The sequence below is a fragment of the Lolium rigidum genome, chromosome 5 (genome assembly GCF_022539505.1).
Source record: "Lolium rigidum isolate FL_2022 chromosome 5, APGP_CSIRO_Lrig_0.1, whole genome shotgun sequence".
Taxonomy (NCBI): domain Eukaryota; kingdom Viridiplantae; phylum Streptophyta; class Magnoliopsida; order Poales; family Poaceae; genus Lolium; species Lolium rigidum.
The window spans coordinates 205,856,065-205,879,519 of record NC_061512.1 but is presented as its reverse complement, the minus strand read 5'-3'; positions in this window follow the sequence as shown (position 1 = coordinate 205,879,519).

Below are 23,455 nucleotides of genomic sequence, written 5' to 3'. Positions count from 1 at the left end.
TGTGCAGGTTCCACGTTGGCGCCGGAATCCCCGGTGTTGCGCCGCACTACATCCCGCCGCCATCAACCTTCAACGTGCTTCTTGGCTCCTCCCGGTTCGATAAAACTTGGTTTCTTTCGAGGGAAAACTTGCTGCCGTGCGCATCATACCTTTCTCTTGGGGTTCCCAACGAACGTGTGAGTTACACGCCATCAAGCATATTTTCCGGCGCCGTTGCCGGGAGATCAAGACACGCTGCAAGGGGAGTCTCCACTTCCCAACCTCTTTACTTTGTTTTTGTCTTGCTTTATTTTATTTACTACTTTGTTTGCTGCATTATATCAAAACACAAAAAAATTAGTTGCTAGCTTTACTTTATTTACTGTCTTGATTGCTATATTAAAAACACAAAAAAAATTAGTTTACTTGCATTTACTTTATCTAGTTTGTTTTATTTACTACTGCTAAAATGGCCACCCCTGAAAATACTAAGTTGTGTGACTTCACTAGCACAAATAATAATGATTTCTTATGCACACCTATTGCTCCACCTGCTACTACCGCGGAATTCTTTGAAATTAAACCCGCTTTATCGAATCTTGTTATGCGAGAGCAATTTTCTCGGTGTTAGTTCCGATGATGCTGCTGCCCATCTCAATAATTTTGTTGAATTGTGTGAAATGCAAAAGTATAAAGATGTAGATGGTGACATTATAAAATTAAAATTGTTTCCTTTTTCATTAAGAGGAAGAGCTAAAGATTGGTTGCTATCTCTGCCTAAGAATAGTATTGATTCCTGGACTAAATGCAAGGATGCTTTTATTGGTAGATATTATCCCCCTGCTAAAATTATATCTTTGAGGAGTAGCATAATGAATTTTAAACAATTGAATAATGAACATGTTGCTCAAGCTTGGGAAAGAATGAAATCTTTGGTTAAAAATTGCCCAACCCATGGATCGACTACTTGGATGATCATCCAAACCTTCTATGCATGACTAAATTTTTCTTCGCGGAATTTATTGGATTCAGCTGCTGGAGGTACCTTTATGTCCATCACTCTTGGTGAAGCAACAAAGCTCCTTGATAATATGATGGTTAATTACTCTGAATGGCACACGGAAAGAGCTTCACAAGGTAAGAAGGTAAATTCTGTTGAAGAATCCTCTACCTTGAATGATAAGGTTGATGCTATTATGTCTATGCTTGTGAATGATAGGACTAATGTTGATCCTAATAATGTTCCGTTAGCTTCATTGGTTGCCAAGAAGAACATGTTGATGTAAACTTCATTAAAAATAATAATTTCAACAACAATGCTTATCGAACAATTCTAGTAATAACTATAGGCCATATCCTTATAATAATGGTAACGGTTATGCTAATTCTTATGGGAATTCTTACAACAATAATAGGAATACACCCCTGGACTTGAAGCTATGCTTAAAGAATTTATTAGTACACAAACCGCCTTTAACAAATCTGTTGAGGAAAAGCTCAATAAAATTGATATTCTCGCTTCTAAGGTTGATAGTCTTGCCTCCGATGTTGATCTTTTGAAATCGAAAGTTATGCCTAATAGGGATATTGAAAATAAAATTGTTACTACAGCAAATGCCATCCAAGTTAGAATTAATGAGAATATAAGATTAATGGCTGAACTGCGTGCTAGGTGGGATAGAGAAGAAGATGAAAAACTAGCTAAAGAGAAAAATGTAGCTAAAGTTTGGACTATTACCACCACTAGCAATGCTAATGATTCACATGTTGCTGCACCTCCTACTATTAATGGTAAAATAATTGGTGTTGGCAATGTTTCTACTCCTAGTGCAAAGCGCGCAAAATTACTCGAAACTGCTAAACTGCCGAAACCGCCCGTGATAAAACTGCTGAAATTTTTTCCAACCTTGGGGATGATAATCCCATTGCTTTAGATTGTAATGATTTAGATTTTGATGATTGCCACATCTCTGATGTTATAAAGTTCTTACAAAAACTTGCTAAGAGTCCCAATGCTAGCGCTGTAAACTTGGCTTTCACAAAACATATTACAAATGCTCTCATAAAAGCTAGAGAAGAGAAACTAAAACTTGAAACTTCTATTCCTAGAAAGCTAGAGGATGGTTGGGAGCCCATCATTAAAATGAGGGTCAAAGATTTTGATTGTAATGCTTTATGTGATCTTGGTGCAAGTATTTCGTTATGCCTAAGAAAGTCTATGATATGCTTGACTTGCCACCAATGAAAACTCGTTATCCGGATGTTAATCTCGCTGATAATGCTAAAAAGAAACCTTTGGGGAGAATTGATAATGTTCATATTATGGTTAACAATAACCTTGTCCCTGTTGATTTTGTTGTCTTGGATATTGAATGCAATGCATCTTGCCCCATTATATTGGGAAGACCTTTTCTTCGAACCGTTGGTGCTACTATTGATATGAAGGAAGGTAATATTAAATATCAATTTCCTCTCAAGAAAGGTATGGAACACTTCCCTAGAAAGAGAATGAAGTTACCTTATGATTCTATTATTAGAACAAATTATGATGTTGTTGCTTCATCTCTTGATGTTACTTGAGTTACACTTTCTGCGCCTAGCTGAAAGGCGTTAAAGAAAAGCGCTTATGGGAGACAACCCATGTTTTTACTACATTATTTTTGTTTTATATTTGAGTCTTGGAAGTTGTTTACTACTGTAGCAACCTCTCCTTATCTTAGTTTTATGTTTTTTTGTGCCAAGTAAAGTCTTTGATAGTAAAGTAAATACTAGATTTGGATTACTCGCGTAAAACAGATTTCTTTGCCGTCACGAATCTGGGTCTAATTCTCTCGTAGGTAACTCAGAAAATTAAGCCAATTTACGTGAGTGATCCTCAGATATGTGCGCAACTTTCATTCAATTTGGGCATTTTCATTTGAGCAAGTCTGGTGCCTTAATAAAATCCATCTTTACGGACTGTTCTGTTTTGATAGATTCTGCCTTTTATTTCGCATTGCCTCTTTTGCTATGTTGGATGAATTTCTTTGATCCATTAATGTCCAGTAGCTTTATGCAATGTCCAGAAGTGTTAAGAATGATTGTGTCACCTCTGAACATGTTAATTTTTATTGTGCACTAACCCTCTAATGAGTTGTTTCGAGTTTGGTGTGGAGGAAGTTTTCAAGGATCAAGAGAGGAGTATGATACAATATGATCAAGGAGAGTGAAAGCTTTAAGCTTGGGGATGCCCCGGTGGTTCACCCCTGCATATTCTAAGAAGACTCAAGCGTCTAAGCTTGGGGATGCCCAAGGCATCCCCTTCTTCATCGACAACATTATCAGGTTCCTCCCCCGAAACTATATTTTTATTCCGTCACATCTTATGCACTTTGCTTGGAGCGTCGGTTTGTTTTTGTTTTTGTTTTGTTTGAATAAAATGGATCCTAGCATTCACTTTGTGGGAGAGAGACACGCTCCGCTGTAGCATATGGACAAGTATGTCCTTAGGCTCTACTCATAGTATTCATGGCGAAGTTTCTTCTTCGTTAAATTGTTATATGGTTGGAATTGGAAAATGCTACATGTAGTAATTCTAAAATGTCTTGGATAATTTGATACTTGGCAATTGTTGTGCTCATGTTTAAGCTCTTGCATCATATACTTTGCACCCATTAATGAAAAAACACTTAGAGCTTGCTAATTTGGTTTGCATATTTGGTTTCTCTAGAGTCTAGATAATATCTAGTATTGAGTTTTGAACAACAAGGAAGACGGTGTAGAGTCTTATAATGTTTACAATATGTCTTTTATGTGAGTTTTGCTGCACCGTTCATCCTTGTGTTTGTTTCAAATAACCTTGCTAGCCTAAACCTTGTATCGAGAGGGAATACTTCTCATGCATCCAAAATCCTTGAGCCAACCACTATGCCATTTGTGTCCACCATACCTACCTACTACATGGTATTTATCCGCCATTCCAAAGTAAATTGTTTGAGTGCTACCTTTAAAATTCCATCATTCACCTTTGCAATATATAGCTCATGGGATAAATAGCTTAAAAACTATTGTGGTATTGAATATGTACTTATGCACTTTATCTCTTATTAAGTTGCTTGTTGTGCGATAACCATGCTTCTGGGGACGCTATCAACTATTCTTTGTTGAATATCATGTGAGTTGCTATGCATGTCCGTCTTGTCTGAAGTAAGAGAGATCTACCACCTTAATGGTTGGAGCATGCATATTGTTAGAGAAGAACATTGGGCCGCTAACTAAAGCCATGATTCATGGTGGAAGTTTCAGTTTTGGACATATATCCTCAATCTCATATGAGAATAATAATTGTTGCCACATGCTTATGCATTAAAGAGGAGTCCATTATCTGTTGTCCATGTTGTCCCGGTATGGATGTCTAAGTTGAGAATAATCAAAAGCGAGAAATCCAAAATGCGAGCTTTCTCCTTAGACCTTTGTACAGGCGGCATGGAGGTACCCCATTGTGACATGGTTAAAACATGTGTATTGCGATGATCCGGTAGTCCAAGCTAATTAGGACAAGGTGCGGGCACTATTAGTATACTATGCATGAGGCTTGCAACTTGTAAGATATAATTTTCATAACTCATATGCTTTATTACTACCGTTGACAAAAAAAATTCATGTTTTCAAAATAAAAGCTCTAGCACAAATATAGCAATCGATGCTTTCCTCTTTGAAGGACCATTCTTTTTACTTTCATGTTGAGTCAGTTCACCTATCTCTCTCCACCTCAAGAAGCAAACACTTGTGTGAACTGTGCATTGATTCCTACATACTTGCATATTGCACTTGTTATATTACTCTATGTTGACAATTATCCATGAGATATACATGTTATAAGTTGAAAGCAACCGCTGAAACTTAATCTTCCTTTGTGTTGCTTCAATACCTTTACTTTGATTTATTGCTTTATGAGTTAACTCTTATGCAAGACTTATTGATGCTTGTCTTGAAGTACTATTCATGAAAAGTCTTTGCTTTATGATTCACTTGTTTACTCATGTCATTACCATTGTTTTGATCGCTGCATTCATTACATATGTTTACAAATAGTATGATCAAGGTTATGATGGCATGTCGCTTCGTAAATTATCTTTGTTATCGTTTTACCTCGCTCGGGACGAGCGTAACTAAGCTTGGGGATGCCGATACGTCTCCGACGTATCGATAATTTCTTATGTTCCATGCCACATTATTGATGATATCTACATGTTTTATGCACACTTTATGTCATATTCGTGCATTTTCCGGAACTAACCTATTAACAAGATGCCGAAGAGCCGCTTGTCGTTTTCTCGCTGTTTTTGGTTTCGTAAATCCTAGTAACGAAATATTCTCGAATTGGACGAAATCAACGCCTGTGGTCCTATTTTGCCACGAAGCTTCCGGAAGACCGAAGAGGAGTCGAAGTGGGGCCACGAGGGGCCGCCACCATAGGGCGGCGCGGCCCGTGCCCCGGCCGCGCCGACCTATGGTGTGGGGCCCTCGTGTGCCCCCCCACGTTGCCCTTCCGCCTACTTAAAGCCTCCGTCGCGAAAACCCCAGCATCGAGAACCACGATACGGAAAACCTTACCGAGACGCCGCCGCCGCCAATCCCATCTCGGGGATTCTCGGAGATCTCGTCCCGGCACCCCGCCGGAGAGGGGATTCATCTCCCGGAGGACTCTTCACCGCCATGGTCGCCTCCGGAGTGATGAGTGAGTAGTTCACCCCCGGACTATGGGTCCATAGCAGTAGCTAGATGGTTGTCTTCTCCTCATTGTGCTTCATTGTTGGATCTTGTGAGCTGCCTAACATGATCAAGATCATCTATCTGTAATACTATATGTTGTGTTTGTCGGGATCCGATGGATAGAGAATACCATGTCATGTTAATTATCAAGTTATTACCTATGTGTTGTTTATGATCTTGCATGCTCTCCGTTATTAGTAGAGGCTCTGGCCAAGTTTTTGCTCTTAACTCCAAGAGGGAGTATTTATGCTCGATAGTGGGTTCATGCCTGGCATTGACACTCGGGACAAGTGACGTAAAGTTCTAAGGTTGTGTTGTGTCGTTGCCACTAGGGATAAAACATTGATGCTATGTCTAAGGATGTAGTTGTTGATTACATTACGCACCATACTTAATGCAATTGTCTCGTTGCTTTGCAACTTAATACTGGAAGGGGTTCGGATGATAACCTGAAGGTGGACTTTTTAGGCATAGATGCAGTTGGATGGCGGTCTATGTACTTTGTTCGTAATGCCCAATTAAATCTCACTATACTTATCATGACATGTATGTGCATTGTTATGCCCTCTCTATTTGTCAATTGCCCGACTGTAATTTGTTCACCCAACATGCTTTTATCTTATGGGAGAGACACCTCTAGTGAACTCGTGGACCCCGGTCCATTCTTTTATACTCGAAATACAAATCTGTCTGCAATACTTGTTTTTACCGTTTTCTCTTGCAAACAATCATCTTCCACACAATACGGTTAATCCTTTGTTACAGCAAGCCGGTGAGATTGACAACCTCACTGTTTCGTTGGGGCAAAAGTACTTTGGTTGTGTTGTGCAGGTTCCACGTTGGCGCCGGAATCCCTGGTGTTGCGCCGCACTACATCCCGCCGCCATCAAGCTTCAACGTGCTTCTTGGCTCCTCCTGGTTCGATAAACCTTGGTTTCTTTCTGAGGGAAAACTTGCTGCTGTGCGCATCATATCTTCCTCTTGGGGTTCCCAACGAACGTGTGAGTTACACGCCATCAGACGCCACTAGTTTTTTTTAGTTTATAGTTCAAATTCGACCCACTTTTGTATAAAAATAGTCTAAATTCATATGAATTTCGTTTTTATAATTTTTTTTACACTATTGGGGGCTATCGTGTGGGTGGCCCCGGTGTGGGAACACCTTCCCCAAATGAAGGATGCAATCCCGGCGCCCTTGCCGGCGCCTATTTGGGGGCGCTGGTGGAGATGTGGTTACTCCCTACTATGAAAGTAGTAACATGTGCATATTACTACTCTATGTTAGAGCATCTCAACCGGCACCCCTAATAGCATTTTGGTGGTCGGCATAAAAAATGGGCTCACATCGGCGCGCCCCAGAAAGCGCCAGTGCTTTTTCGAGCGTAATAGAAGCGTCGGAAACCTCGTGTCGCCCCCTTCGCGAAGGGCGCGAATCGGGCGCGCCGACTCCTCGCGAGACAAAACAATTTGGCGTGTGAGCCGCCTGTCAGTAACGCCGGGGTGCTGCGCGGGAGATCTCCCGCCATGACGCCGCGCGGGAGGTTTCCCGCCTGGCCGCCTGTCTATATTATCCCTCCTTCCTCGCCTCTCACTTCAGTAGTGCAAAAATCTAAACCCCCAATGTTCGATGCGTGGGAGGAGGCGGCGCTAGTGGCGGCCGTAGAAGTCGTGGAGGAGGACCCACAGCTCGCAGAGTAAGAGGCGTGGGAGGTGGCGGCGCTAGCGGCGACCGTAGAAGCATTTGCCGCGGACTAGCGGCAAATGCTGGAGGCGGGACGGCGACACCGGGAGGCGGAGCGGAAACACCGGTGGGAGGTGAATAATATTTTACTTGGATTTGCCCTAAAACATTATTCATTCCCCGATCTGAATGACATGAAAATGAAACTATAAGAAAATGTTTAGTTTGTCTTAAAAAAAACTACCGGAGCATCCTGTTTGGGGGCGCCGGTGTGAGAACAAAACCCCAAATAGAGAATGCAGTGTCGGCGCCCACATACGGCTCTGCCGGCGCCCCTGTTGGCGCCTATTTGGGAGCACCGGTACCGGTGGAGATGCTCTTACTCCCCACTGTGACTGTCTAACTCAGCTGCTCTCCTTCATCCTATTTGGAGCGTTGGGATTTTATTGGTGTGCTTGACGTCGTGTACACAAACCGTCAGGCCCTTCCATGCCAATAAAATGCTAAAAAGTTCCTATTAATTGCAGACGTTTCGTTTTGTTGAATGCGGAAAAATTCGTAGTAACTACACTCGTTACATGTTATTAATTGATTCCACTTAGTATGACCAGGTCATGGCAGCTATAAAGCACCTGACCCTTGTGGATCCATTGCACATCTACTACAAGGTAAGAAATTCATAGATACAATCGCCGGAAATACAACTCCGATATAAATCCTCCTATAATACCTAGATTTTGTATTACATATAAAGGATGAAGACTGTCCAGGTGGTGCTCTTCTGCCTTGTTCTTTCTGTGCGTTGTTCAGGTATTTTCCAGGCATGCTTTTCTCTCTGTTGCACTATTCCATATGTAGGAAACATTTCCTCTTATCCTTTCTCTGCGGTTGAAATCAAGCAGCCATTGCGGCAATGGAGAGAGTGGATGGTGGATTAGATTTCCCTCACGGTTGCGATGTATACGCCATCCCCAAGGCATGTCCAAGCGTCAGGCGATGCGTGACACAGTGCAAAAAGAAACATAACTTAGGCACGGTTGAAGGTTTATGCGGTCCTGACGGATGCCGGTGCATAGTCTGCCCACTTCCTGCAAGGAATTAAGGATGGATACCGCTTGCTTCCCTTTATGTCTAAAGAAATACTGGTTGATTAATGTCTTATTTTCGTAGTGCCAACAAAATTGTATCTGTGTATCCTCAGTGTAACATGCAGTACTGTGGACCCGCAAGATGAAATACAATCCTGATAATTAATGTATTATTTCTCCTAGTACCAACAACGTTGTATCGCAATATCCACAGTGTATCATGTATTAAGGACCCGAAAGACAAAATAAATATCCTGATAATATATCGAGCACTCCCCACGAAATGCATGATTAATTAATTGGGTACCACGGTCTGATATATTGTATAAAATGCTTTTTCATCACCAAAAATGTAAGTGGCCATGTGAAGTTCTCGTGTATGGATTTTACTACTTTCATAGATGCCATACATTTATCTACATACGCACTTATCTAGACGTGTTTAGTGTAGATATACATGTGACTGATAAACCTGCGATAATTAATATGAAACATGGGTCGTACATGTCAAATACATTATCGAACCATTAGGGCAACTCCACGAACAACCCTAAAGCCCCCCAAAAGGGTTTTGGAGGAGTTGGACCAAAAACGCTCCACAACCACATGCCCAAACTGTGTCGACACTGTAGGTGGCATGTTATTTGTTTCGACATTACCGTACCAGCCCGGATGCGTATAACCTTCCGTTCCAGGAGTGCCGGCGTCTCACATAGTTTCCTCTTCAAGGGGCTCGCCCTTTTCGGGGGCAAACTCAATGAGTGGAGTTAGGGCGGAAGCTTTTGAGAGAGAGCCACCGGCACTAGGAATATGGTTTTCTTTGGGACCAATAAACCCCACAAGCATGGCTTGCATTTGAGGCATGATGGATGACTTCAATTGCTTGAGTTCATCCAACGGAGCTGGAATGTTAACCGGAGCAGATGGATCCACTTGCTCCGAGGTTGTTTCACAACCTTATTACCCTCGTTGTCGCACATACTCTTAGGTGGTTAAACCCGAATCAAGAGGTGGGGCTCTGATGCCAATTGAATGGGCAAGTAAGCGACTAGAGGGGGGTGAATAGAAGATAAGCAATTTATAGTCTTTTTTTTAATTTTCATGGTGGTGCAAGAAATTAAAGGTGATTGCTTCGATAAGAAAATGAGCCTATATGATGCAACAACAAACAAGGAAGCACAAGTGAATATGAATGATAAAGAAACGAAGTATAGCTGTCGAGACAACCGGGTTGGGCAGAGACGAGACATGCGGGATGTTTCCCATAGTTTCCTTCCCAAGGGAAGTACGTCTACGTTGGCGGGATGTGGCAACACGAAGGTTGCCAACCGCCACAAAGGCGTCCCCATATTCCCCGGTGAGCACACCACCAAGGTGTATCCACTTATCCACTAAGCAAGATCGGTCGAGGCGGCAAACCTTCACAACAAGTTGGGGAAAGACTCCAGAAGGTTGGAGGCTCCCAACATCACCTAGGGCTAGTACAACACCAAGCTAGCCTCTAGGTGATCTCTTCTTCTAGGACCTCCACAAGAAGAGATCTAGGGTTCCAATAACCACTAAGGAGAATTAGCCTCTTCTAAAAAAGAAGAATAGCAGATAATTTGTACAAATACTGAAGCAATATCTGAAACAAAAAAACATAGGAGCAAACATTTCTAGACTACTGCGCCACTTGCCGACAATTACATATATTACAACCACATAAGAGCAGAACCAAATAGTAAAAAAACATTGGAAAATACAGTTCAAAAAGCTTCTGGTAAAACATTGGAAACAAATGGTCAAATGGATAGCGGCGACATGATCCTACGTGAGATGGCTTACTCTTAAGAAAGCGTATAAAAAATAGCTAGCATCCCTTATTTTCAATATAGCGTGCCCAGCGCCTCACTTATTCATACCAAAAAAAAGTCGATATACTTAAATGGTTCATGATTAATTGCTCAACTGCTCAACTTAGTTGAGTTGAGCAAAGCTAGTCGACAGCTAAATTAAGTCTCATGTACTAGTCGAGCTACTACTCTATACTACTCTATGGACTAATAATCCACGAATGAAGGGAGACCAACAGCTTGAAAAAAGCTGGATATACCAACTATCTGGCAAATCATGGATACTGAAAAGAGATCATCTACAAACCACAAAAAATGAACAACACAAAAAACACTACAGATCAAACTTCAGACCACTAACATAACGACATACAACCTTCCAACACACAATAAATCCTGTAAACTAAAACAGAGCACTTCGAACTTTATGCTGACAACCTACAAGCCCAGATAAAAATATAAAACTAAGAAAATATACATACAACCTATTGTTCAAAACCATGCTACGAAATAAGCATAGAAGAAGGTGATCTATCTACCTGGACCTGACAATTCCCATTTGGCCATTGACAACCTAAGGAAAGCATTTGTCGAAAAGGAAAAAAAAAGAATGTCTGAGACAAGGTAAAATGCAATCGGTGTATGTCGTTGCCTATTCGACGGTACCGGGTGATACGTCCAAAACGTATCTACTTTCCCGAACACTTTTGCTATTGTTTTGCCTCTAATTTGTGTATTTTGGATGCAACTAACACGGACTAACGCTGTTTTCAGCAGAACTGTTCTGGTGTCTCGTTTTGTGCAGAAATCCAACTTTCAGGAAAAACCTCGGGATTTTGACGGAAGGGCCTATTTTCCCAGAATACTGACGGAGCCAGAAGGACAAATCAAGTGGAGGCCCGAGGGCCCCACACCATAAGGCGGCGCGGCCTAGGGGGCCCGCGCGGCCCTATGGTGTGGCCCCTCGGCTGGCCTCCGACGCCCTCCTTCGGACTATTTATCGGCCTCGACCTAAAAACGCACGGAGAGAAGTCGAAGTCGCCGAAACCCTCCGAACGCCGCCACATCGCGAAACTCCGTCTCGGGAGCCAGAAGTCTCCGTTCTGGCACTCCGCCGGGACGGGGAATTGGAGGAGATCATCGCCGCCATCACCGCCAACGCCTCTCCATCAACCAGCCATGTGTTGCGGTCAGAAACCCACCGGCGGGCAGCGACTGGCAACACCGTAGAGCCGGGAATCTCCCAGGACTGCGGCTGGCCCTGGTCCCTCCGAGCGACGGCCCGCAAAGCCTTCTGGTCACACGTCCGATGTCTGTCGCAAGGGCGTGCCACCTGACCTATACCTGGTCGGGAAGGTGTTGGATGATGCCTCGCTTAGTTTCCCGCATGGCATACATGTAAACGTTAAATACGAGCCTCGATCGGCTCTCGAGTTGTCCCGTGAATCGGCTCAAAGAGCCGATCCACCCATGATTCGTACGAGGTGTACGAATATATGGTGGTCCCGCTGATCAAGATAAAGCTAAAGCGATCTACGGCGATTTAGGGTTTTCACCGCATAATCGGATCATCCTACTCACGATTGGGCCTCGCGCTCGCGTACGGTGATCGTAAGCCGATCCTAGACAGGGCCTAAAAACCAACACGAGGTTGATCCCCGGAACATCCTGTCTAGGGCTAGCAAACTCCACCCTACACGCCGCTGGATCCTCCAACCCTTTGTAAGGCCTAACTATTGCGGATATTAAACTAATCCTTGAAGAACAAGGAGCAACCGTAACAGATCGGATCTACTAAACAATGATCAAGCGGGTGCCGCCCCTACACCTAAGATAGGTGTAAGGGCGGCTAGATGTCTAAGGGTTGCACTACGACAAGCATATGATACGAAGAACAATGCTAACCCTAACACATCTAAGATAACTACGTTGCTCGCCATCAAAAAGGCTTCGAGACGAGCAACGCATGAACAACGTAATAAGCTTATGCTGCCTAGATCGCAAGATGTGATCTAGGCAGCATGGTGCTTACCGGAAGAAACCCTCGAGACGAAGGAGTTGGCGATGCGCCGAGATTAATTTGTGTTGAACGTTGGTTGTTTATTTCATAAACCCTAGATACATATTTATAGTCCAGGGGACTTTCTAACGTGGGAATAATCCCGACCGTGCACGAAGCAAACTCTAACTAACCGACACGTAATCTACTATGTTACAGATACAAGGGCAAACTAGCCCAACTTTGCATATAAGGCCGATTCACGTATTTCTTCTATATATATTCTTCAAGCCCATCTTGATCGCGGCCCACCTCTGACTCGGTCAAATTCTGGTGATAACACATGCCCCCCTGGTTTTGGAAATGACATTTCCAAAATCATTACGCTTTTCTTCCGTCGGGTCATGTCGTGGCGGAGCGGAACCGCCGCAGAATCTTCCATCATCTCGCCTCGCCTCCTCGGGCTTCTCTCGCACGAATTGATAATTTCGGCATAACGTCCTCGAGAACCGTCATGGCATTAAACCTCCACTACACCCACTTTATTTATCCGTGCCGAACGGTTCGCCACTCCATCCCCTTGCTCGTTCCGTCCACCGGCGCCAAAAACCCTCTTCCCCTGTAGCAATGTCTTCCTCTTCCTCTTCCCCCTCAGGCTTGCCCCTCCAATCCTCGCCGAAGAGCAAGAATGAAGACGACCTCTACTCCGGGGCGAACCCCATCTCCTCCGACAAGGAGGAGAAAGCAGGAGAAGTAGAGAAGACAGGGGCCTCCCCCTCCGCCAAGCTCCCGCCGAAGAAGCGCTCCCGCATGTGGGCGGACAGCAAGGACGAGGATGATGACGAGGAAGGAGAAGAGGAGGAGGAGGAGGAGGATGATTCCTCCTCTTCCGCTGGGTACCCGCCGACGAAGCGCTTCCGCGCTTGGGCGGACAGCGAGGATGATGATGATGACGAGGAAGAGGAAGCTCCGGCCGACGGCTGGGGCAGCAGCGGCGAGGAATTCTCCGGCAGTAGCGCCGACGGCGACGCCGACGACGATGCTAGCGAGGATTAGTTATGTAGGATTAGTAGTCCCGGAGCAATCGGCTCTTTCTTTTGCTCTTCCTTGCTTTGAGCAATCGGCTCTTCATTGTAAAAATCCTCTCTTATTAATGAAGAAGACTTTTCCTTAACTTGATTTTGCCGATTCCCTTCGTACTGATTCTGCCGATTGTTAGTTGGATCAACGCTCAATGAGCCGATGACAACGCATCGACCTCTTATGATAAATTTCGAGATAGGCCAATTTAGCCATCTCCTCAAATGGTACCCTGTGAACCCGCAGTCACTGAGCGTATTATTAACGGCCACCTTTGTCTTCGGAAGAGCTCTAGGACCATTGCTGAATCAATCCGGAGGCCGGAGCCGATACTTCACGCAGACGTGGCTCTGCTCCGTTTTTCCCGCAGCAACTATTCCTCAAAGCTGAGATGTAGAGCCAGCCGATTTCAACCAAATCGGCTTCCTATAGCAAAGGGTCTTCCAGGGCAAGCTGCCCCCCAAGCCTCACTTAAGGCGAGGAAAGTGGTGAGTCAGCCAAATGTGCCACCATTGGCCTTCAAGTCATAATGCAGAGCCAGCCGATTCCAACAAAATCGGCTCCTCAGAGCAGAAAATCTTCAGGGCGAGCTGCCCCCCGAGCTTCTTCAGTCCACTTCTTGCGCCTTGCTGGTCAGATCGGCCCCTTTCCTTTGGCGGATTTGATGCAACCCATCCTTAACCTGATCTGCACGTCCATGCTGCTCTTGGCATTGGTCGTGGTCATGATCCCTCAAACTTGCCCCAGCTCGATATCGCGGACTCGAATGCTCGCAAAAAGAATCCGGAGGTTCTTGAAGAGAGGATCTGAGCCACCAAACCACTCCATTGAGGAGTTCTTCCATTAGAGTCTCTCTTCGTGGCCCTCTGCTTATAACAGTTATACCTCTTGAGTCGATGGCCATGCATCGGCTTTCTATCCTTAGGTCGATGTCTGCTGCATCGGCTGTGCTTAAAAAAATTTGAATTTTTTACGGCCGATTTATGTATCGGCCCCCATACTTCAATACCCATCATCAAAGAATATCTTGGGCTGGTGGGCATTTGAAAGATACTTCTACTTCATATCCTCGTGTTTTATCCACCTAGGTGCCCCCCGAGCCGATTCTTTCAAGGGATTTGATGGTATCGGCTCTTTAGGTATTCCCCGCTGGATCAAATGTTGAACCCGTGCAGAATGGATGGTGAGGATAATTTTGGCCGATTGCCGGAATCGGCCTCCACGTTGCTTGTTCGATGAAGGTTTTGTAATGTTCCTCCATAAATCCTTGGGGCCGATCTCCCGGATCGGCATCGCCACGTTTGTCCAAAGACGCTGCGTTCGCTACACGGTCGGGCCCGTGGATAAGACCAACCTAGTCCCATCCTCGTGTCACGTTGATGCGCTCGCAATCGTCGAAATTGGGTGCCTCGTGTAATCCTCGGAGCACCAAACTCCGTTGGAAGGACGAGCACCATGTTTGTGCCGCCGATGTCTCATCATCGGCTTTCCTTTGCTTGGGGCGCCACTCTTTTCTTTGTGGCCGACCTTCTTCGTCCAGGGTTCGCTGAATTTTGGCGGCCAGATCAGGCCGTGCCTTCCTCAACGTGTGCAGGTATAACCTTTCAGCTTCTTCCAACCCACGCGACGCTCGAACCCTTCGCTTCGGGAACGGCTGAGCCCATCAGTGGCACCACCTTGGCCGATGATACTTGTCTTCTTCATCATCGTCCTCTAGTTCCTCGAGATCTTCCACCCGAGCGGACTCAACATGCTTGTTCCGAGGCGGGAGAGGCCCTAGACGTTTGAACACGGATACGTTAGCCGCATCCTTCTTCCTTTGTTTACATTCTGGGCAATTGCCGATTGTAGGCAATCGGCTCATTCCCGAATCCCAGCGATGAATCCGAAGAAGGGGCAGTCCCAATGCCTATCCACGTCGTCTTGCTCCTCGACTTTTCCTTGGCGTGGCGCTCATATCGCTCCTCGTCGTGATCATGCCGACGACGTCTCCCGTCGTCCCTAGCCGGACGATCTTTTTCATCGGCGTCGTTGTATCGCCGGCGTTGGTCATACCGACTCACATACTTGTTGAGGAGGTGATCGGAGAGAGGTCGCCGATATCTTATGTTCTTTACTTCTCCCTCTCGTGACGTAGCGCTTGCCGTCGTGGCGGAGCCGATCGCGTGGAGCGGCTTCCTCTCGTGTCTTTGCTATGAGAGCAAGCTGCCCTCATCTCCGTCCTTACCGGGGTGGTGCCCGTGTCCCACCATGTTGATATTGCACGAGAAATCTGGCTGGCACCCTCCATGGTAAGTATACTCCACCATATTAACGGCGGGGAAGGGGTGTGTGTCGACCTTCATGGCGTACTCGGTTGAAAATTAGCCGCCCTTTTTCTATCGCCATTTGGATCCGCCGACGCCACACCCTGCAGTCGTTAGTGGTGTGGGTGAACGTGTTATGCCACTTGCGGTATGACTTTCCGTTCAGCTCCCGCACCGTGGGGATCTTGTGGCCTTCGGGTACCTTTAGCTGCTTCTCCGTGAGTAAGAGGTCGAAAATCTGCTCGGCTTTGGTCACGTCGAAGTCGAACCCTTTTGGAGGGCCTTGTGGCTTAACCCACTTGCAGGACACGGGCCTGCCGCCCGAGTCCATTCAGCCACTGCTACCTCTCGATCTCCCGCAGCACCTTCATCTTCGTTCGCCTCAACCAGGACCACCGCACGCTTGAATTTATCCCGGTAAACATCCGGGTGGCGCTGTTCATATGCCGACGCCTTCGCACCATGTGCGCCAATGAAGGGTAGTCTCGCTTGGGAGGCCACGTCCTTGATCGATGATGAGAGACCCACCACCGCCAACTCGATCGCTTCTTTTTCACTTACGTGAACCGAATAGCATCGGTTCCTAATGGTCCCGAAGCGCCGGATGTATTCTGACACTGTTTCCCCGCGCTTCTGTCGTACTTGTGCTAGATCGGTAATACCAGCCTTGGAAGCCTCTGAGTGATACTGTATGTGGAATTGCTCTTCCAACTGCTTCCAAGTCCGGATCGAGTTCGGTGGCAGCGATGTGTACCACCCGAAAGCCGATCCTGTGAGGGATTGTGCGAAGAACCTCACACGCAGCTCGTCCGATGCCGAGATCGTGCCCAGCCTGTGCCAAATATCGGCTCACATGCTCGATGGAGCCGGAACCATCCGATCCACTAAACTTTGTAAAGTCGTGGAGCCGATATTTGGGTGGTAGCGGGATCAATTCGTACTCGTTGGGGTACGGCTTGGTATAGCCGAATGCCTTCCTTTTCGGCATCATGCCGAACCGATCTTTCGAATTGTACAAATCTGATCCGCGGTGATGGCTGAAGGTGTCGAACCCCGAAGATTCGCCGGGTGGCATACTTAGCCAGCCATGCTTGCTTTTCCAGCTTCGAGCCAACCGCAGGAGCTGAGCTCGGAGGTTTGTCGGAGTGGCGTACTTAGCTAACCACGTTTGCTTCTCAAGATCCGCTCCCGACGTTCCTCCCCGCCGTTCCGCAGGCCCCCGCTCGTTGCAGCTCGGTTCGAGAGTGCCCGTGCATCGCAGCCTCGGCACGTATGCACACGTGTATCCGTGCGGGATCTCCTTGGGCGCCTGGTAGGAATTGGTAGTCACTAGGATCACCACCAATCTTGTAGACGACGTATGCCGATGAGTTCGGCACTTCTCGGTGCTGCCAACGCGAACGGCAGCGGTGGACGGGACCGGAGTGGCATCTCTCCTTTGTAAGTCCCCGCAGCTGGTCCCGACGGAGAATACCGATGGCTCATGATTTCCTGGATCACGCGCGAGCGACACGCTTCAAAGTGTTCACCAGTGCTCTCGAGTGGCGGTGCAGCGAATGAGCCACCATGAAGTTGATCTCCCGACGCAGCCGACTCGGGTGCGTTCTTCTGACGGGGCGGACAGGTCCACTCCATCGAGCGTGCCTTCAAGTGAGACCCCCTTCCACCTGATGCCGTGGGAGCGGGTTCTGTGGAAAGAGCCGATGAGGTCGGCTTCGAGGACTGCCTTGATCTCGTCATGCTTCTTCTTGAGCTCGTCGGCCGATCCTCGTACTTGACCGGAGTGCTTTCCGCCATCTCGGATGTAGATGGCGATGCGGTGGATGTCGAAGATGGTCCCACCGGGCGTGCCGTAATGTGTTGCGGTCGAAACCCACCGGCGGGCAGCGACCGGCAACACCGTAGAGCCGGGAGTCTCCCGAGACTGCGCGCTGGCCCCGGTCCCTCCGAGCGACGGCCCGCAAAGCCTTCTCGGTCACACGTCCGATGCCTGCCGCAAGGGCGTGCCACCTGACCTATACCTCGGTCGTGAAGGTGTTGGATGATGCCTCGCTTAGTTTCCTGCATGGCATACACGTAAACGTTAAATACGAGCCTCGATCGGCTCTCAAAGTTGTCTCGTGAATCGGCTCAAAGAGCCGATCCACCCATGATTCGTACGAGGTGTACGAATATATGGTGGTCCTGCTTGATCAAGATAAAGCTAAAGCGATCTACGACGATTTAGGGTTTTCACCGCATAATCGGATCATCCTACTCACGATTGGGCCTCGCGCTCGCGTACGGTGATCGTAAGCCGATCCTAGACAGGGCCTAAAAACCAACACGAGGTTGATCCCCGGAACATCCCGTCTAGGGCTAGCAAACTCCACCCTACACGCCGCTGGATCCTCCAACCCTTTGTAAGGCCTAACTATTGCGGATATTGAACTAATCCTTGAAGAACAAGGAGCAACCGTAACGGATCGGATCTACTAAACAATGATCAAGCGGGTGCCGCCCCTACACCTAAGATAGGTGTAAGGGCGGCTAGATGTCTAAGGGTTGCACTACGACAAGATATGATACGAAGAACAATGCTTACCCTAACACATCTAAGATAACTACGTTGCTCGCCATCAAAAAGGCTTCAAGCACGAGCAACGCATGAACAACGTAATAAGCTTATGCCGCCTAGATCGCAAGATGCGATCTAGGCAAGCACGGTGCTTACCGAAGAAACCCTCGAGACGAAGGAGTTGGCGATGCGCCGAGATTGATTTGTGTTGAACGTTGGTTGTTTATTTCATAAACCCTAGATACATATTTATAGTCCAGGGGACTTTCTAACGTGGGAATAATCCCGACCGTGCACGAAGCAAAACTCTAACTAACCGACACGTAATCTACTATGTTACGTATACAAGGGCAAACTAGCCCAACTTTGCATATAAGGCCGATTCACGTATTTCTTCTATATATATTCTTCAAGCCCATCTTGATCGCGGCCCACCTCTCGACTCGGTCAAAATTCCGTGATACCGCATAATGTCGAGGTTGTCAATCTCACCTGCTTGTCGTAAACAAAGGATTAGATGTATAGTGTGGATGATGATGGTTGTTTGCGAAGAACAAGTAAAGAACAATTGCAGAGATTGTATTTCGTATGTAAAGAATAGGACCGGGGTCCACAGCTCACTAGTGGTGTCTCTCCCATAAGATAGCAGTATGTTGGGTGAACAAATTACAGCTTGGGCAATTGACAAATACAGAAGGCATAACAATGCACATACATATATCATGATGAGTACTATGAGATTTAATCAGTGGCATTACGACAAAGTACATAGACCGCTATCCAAAGATGCATATATGCCTAAAAAGTCCACCTTCAAAGTTATCATCCGAACCCCCTCCGCATTAAGTTGTAAACAACAGACAATTGCATTAAGTATGGTGCGTAATGTAATCAACACAAATATCCTTAGACAAAGCATCGATGTTTTATCCCTAGTAGCAACAAAGACATCCACAACCTTAGAACTTTCTCGTCATTGTCCCGTATTTAATGGAGGCATGAACCCACTATCGAGAATAAATACTCCCTCTTGGAGTCACAAGTATCAACTTGGCCGCAGCCTCTACTAGCAACGGAGAGCATGCAAGAACATAAATAACATATATGATAGATTGATAATCAACTTGACATAGTATTCAATATTCATCGGATCCCAACAAACACAACATGAAGGATTACAAATAGATGATCTTGATCATGATAGGCAGCTCACAAGATCTAACATGATAGCACAATGAGGAGAAGACAACCATCTAGCTATCGCTATGGACCCATAGTCCAGGGGTGAACTACTCACACATCGATCCGGAGGCGGTCATGGCGATGAAGAGACCTCCGGGAGATGATTCCCCTCTCCGGCAGGGTGCCGGAGGCGATCTCCTGAATCCCCCGAGATGGGATTGGCGGCAGCGGCGTCTCTGGAAGGTTTTCCGTATCGTGGCTCTCGGTACTAGGGGTTTCGCGACGGAGGCTTTAAGTAGGCGGAAGGGCAGGTCAAGAGGCGCCACGGGGGGCCCACACAACAGGGCCGCGCGGGCCCCTTGCTGGCCGCGCCACCCTGTTGTGGCGGCGCCTCGTGGCCCCACTTCGTCTCTCCCTCGGACTTCTGGAAGCTTCGTGCAAAAATAGGACCCTGGGCATTGATTTCGTCCAATTCCGAGAATATTTCCTTACTAGGATTTCGAAACCAAAAACAGCAGAAAACAAGAATCGGCTCTTCGGCATCTCGTCAATAGGTTAGTGCCGGAAAATGCATAAATATGACATATAATGTGTATAAAACATGTGAGTATCATCATAAAAGTAGCATGGAACATAAGAAATTATAGATACGTTTGGGACGTATCAGCGGCAATGATAACTCGTCAAGGCTGTCTTGAAGCATGTCTGATGGATCTCGATAAACACTAGCTCGTCGAGAAAGGAATAGATAATGGTGATTGTTTGACTGAACCGTCTTGGATCCAGAGCACAATCTTTGACTACTTGATGATCACTACTTACTTCAAGAATCAATGTAGAAAGTTAGCAAAACAGAGTCAAGGCAAATCTATATTTTCCTGTCTTGATAGCCACATTCCGCTACAGACAGAATAAGTACTAAAATACCACACCTGAATTTGTCTCCACCAAATTTCATATATAAACCGCATACTTGCAGCAGCTAACAGAACGAACATGATGGCTTCTAGCAGTGCTTGCTCTTCCGGTGGCTCGCTCGCTGTGCGGTAACCGTCTAGCTCCACTCCCTTCCTTCTTCCTACCTTCCTATCTGTCGGCGCTCTCATAAAACCATCATGATTAATGAAGATCTTTTGTTATCTGTTCTCTGGATCCCGCAGGATTTCTGGTGATTGGATCCATACACAGCACGGGGGCAGCGGAATGACTGGGATCCAGTGCCCCGCCACAGGCAAGGCACGGATGAACAGTGCCTTGCCCTGCCTGTTTGGCCATTGGATCGAAAACGAACAGCCAAGATTAAGTACTGCAGCAGCACTGCTGGGGAAGCTACTGTAGCACGTACTGTGCACGGATGATGCAAAGAAAATATCCTGTAGCAGATGCACTGTAGATGTTCCTGTAGCAATCCCTGTTCATATTCATCCAACCGTCGATTCTCTATCCGACGTCCAGAAAAGGAGACAGGGCACGACACTGTTCATCCGTGCCCTGCATGTGGTAGGGCACTGGATCTCAGTCCCAGCGAAGGCAAGATTTGTCCATTGTTCTGCATGGTTGGGAGGAAGTACATGACATGCCCGTCGACAGGCTGCAAGCAGCTGGAGCCGGCGTGCAACTGCTGCCTCGCCGGCGAGAAAGGCTGCATCATCTACTTCAGCAACGGCAACATGACAAGATGCTCTAGAGAGTGATCTCCTTGTACTTGCAGATCAAATAAGATTTGTCTTGATGCTGAAGAAAATCGCCATGACGTGTGTACTATGTAAGTATGTGCCATGATGATTTTGCAAGTACCTAAGATTGCAAAATTTCCATGGTCATTCAAAAGATATATGAAATGCAGCATTTCATGAATCCTATGATTCAAAATTCCTGCAAATTTTGTCACCAACCATAGTGTCATTCCTCGTATGAGTACCATGTCATGAATGTTGAATGTAGATGGGCTGCAGCTCAATAAGGCAGCCCATGTAATCTACAATTCCTGAAATCTCAATGCCCATCACGTTGGCAGCTTGGGACAGCCTTGGGGGACAAAGTTTAGTCCCACATTGCTAGTTGGAAGAGAGTTGGAGTGGTATATAAGGGCTGTTGTTCTAGTCCTTCCAAGTGAGTGAGAATAGAAGGAGCCATCGCGCACTCCTCCTCCTCGGCTCGTCACGTCACGTCACGTCACGCACGCACGTCGCGTTTCGTGACTCGAGTTCGAGTTCGAGACACACTCAAGGAAGCCTATATTTTTTCTTGGTGCACCAACTGAGTTGGGTACGTGTCGACCTGCATGTGCATGCTATCGCGTGTCCCTGGCTTCCTACGCGTGGCAACGCGAACGGGTCGGCTCTCCTCCCAGGCTATACAAGGAGACAGATCAGATCTGGAGTGCGCTACTCTCTAGTCTTCCATCCCGGCGACTGCGTGCACACCCGTCCGGGAGAGCAGGCCTCCGAAACCCCGTCCGTTGAGATCCTGCACCAGGAGATGGGCGATAAGGTTTTTGGGGAGCATCTCGGCGCGACTGCTCGCTGTTGTTCGTGCTCTTCTTCGCCGGTTTGACTGCTTCATCAACGACTCCGACTACACCATGGGCGACATCAACAACTCCCATGGTGGTGCTGCTACTGTTGGTGCGACCTTCCCGGTCGTGTTGTACGTGCTTTTCCTCTCCTACCTTGCACTGCTACTTGTTCCATGTTCAGATCTGATGCATGTGCTTAGTCTGATGTGTGTGGTTAAGTATGCTTGTGCATCTGTAATGTTGCTTTCGGTAATTAAACTCACCGGGAAATTGTCTAATAATCTAACAATCCAAAAACCTTATACGCTTAGGCAATTTTCACCGTCTGGTTTTGCTGTTGCGCTCAAACCGAGCCTGTTTACGGTTTCTCATTTCAAGAGATGGCAGAATAAGAACCTCTTGTGGCTCACTTCTATGGTCGTGCACCGAGTTGCGGAAGGTACTCCCAGAGGTCCGCTTACTCTTGAAGAGGATAAAGCGTTCGGGGATGACACTGTAATCTTTGTGGGTGCCGTCCTAAGTGTTCTTGGAGAAAAGTTGGTTGATGCTTATTTGCACATCCGAAATGGGAAGGAACTGTGGGATGCACTGGACGCTAAGTTTGGTGCTGCCGATGCCGGAGGTGAACTGTATGCTATGGAGCAGTTCAATGACTACAGAATGGTTGAGAACCGATCTGTAGTAGAACAGCTCATGAGATACAGATCATGGCAAAGGAACTTGAGCTCCTCAAGTGTGTGCTACCGGACAAGTTTGTCGCGGGATGCATTGTCGCTAAGCTTCCCCCTTCATGGAGGAACTTTGCCACTTTCTCGAAACATCGAGAGGCATGAGTTTTCTGTTGAGAATATCATGGGCTCTCTAGATGTTGAGGAGAAGGCAAGGGCAAAAGACAAACATACTGGAGGAACCGAGGGACGTTCTGCTGCCAATATGGTACAGAAAAATGCCCACAAGTCCAAGGGAAAGAACAGGGAAGTCTACCATACTACCAACTTCAAGAAGAAGGGGAAAATGGAGAAGAAAGATCCTTGCTGGGTGTGTGGCGAGACAGGCCATTGGGCTAATCGTTGTCCACAATGCAAAGGAAAGAAAGGTCAGGTTGGACAGAACTCAAACTCTGTCAGCATGGTCATTGGCAACACAAGTGAAAGAACTACAGGGTATGGTAATATATTACCTACTGTTCTTTCGGTGTTTCAGCCCATAGAATGGTGGGTTGATACAGGTGCTAATGTTCATGTGTGTGCTGACATCTCCATGTTTACCTCTTATCGGGCCCGAGGTTCCTCGGTAATGATGGGGAATGGGTTACATGCTACCGTTCGTGGTGTTGGTACGGTAGATCCGAAGTTTACTTCGGAAAGATCGTGCAACCTGCAGAACATGCCGCATGTCCCTTCTATCAAGAAGAATCTCGTTAGTGGCTCCCGTCTTATGAAAGATGGGTTTAAGTTGGTGTTTGAGTCCAATAAA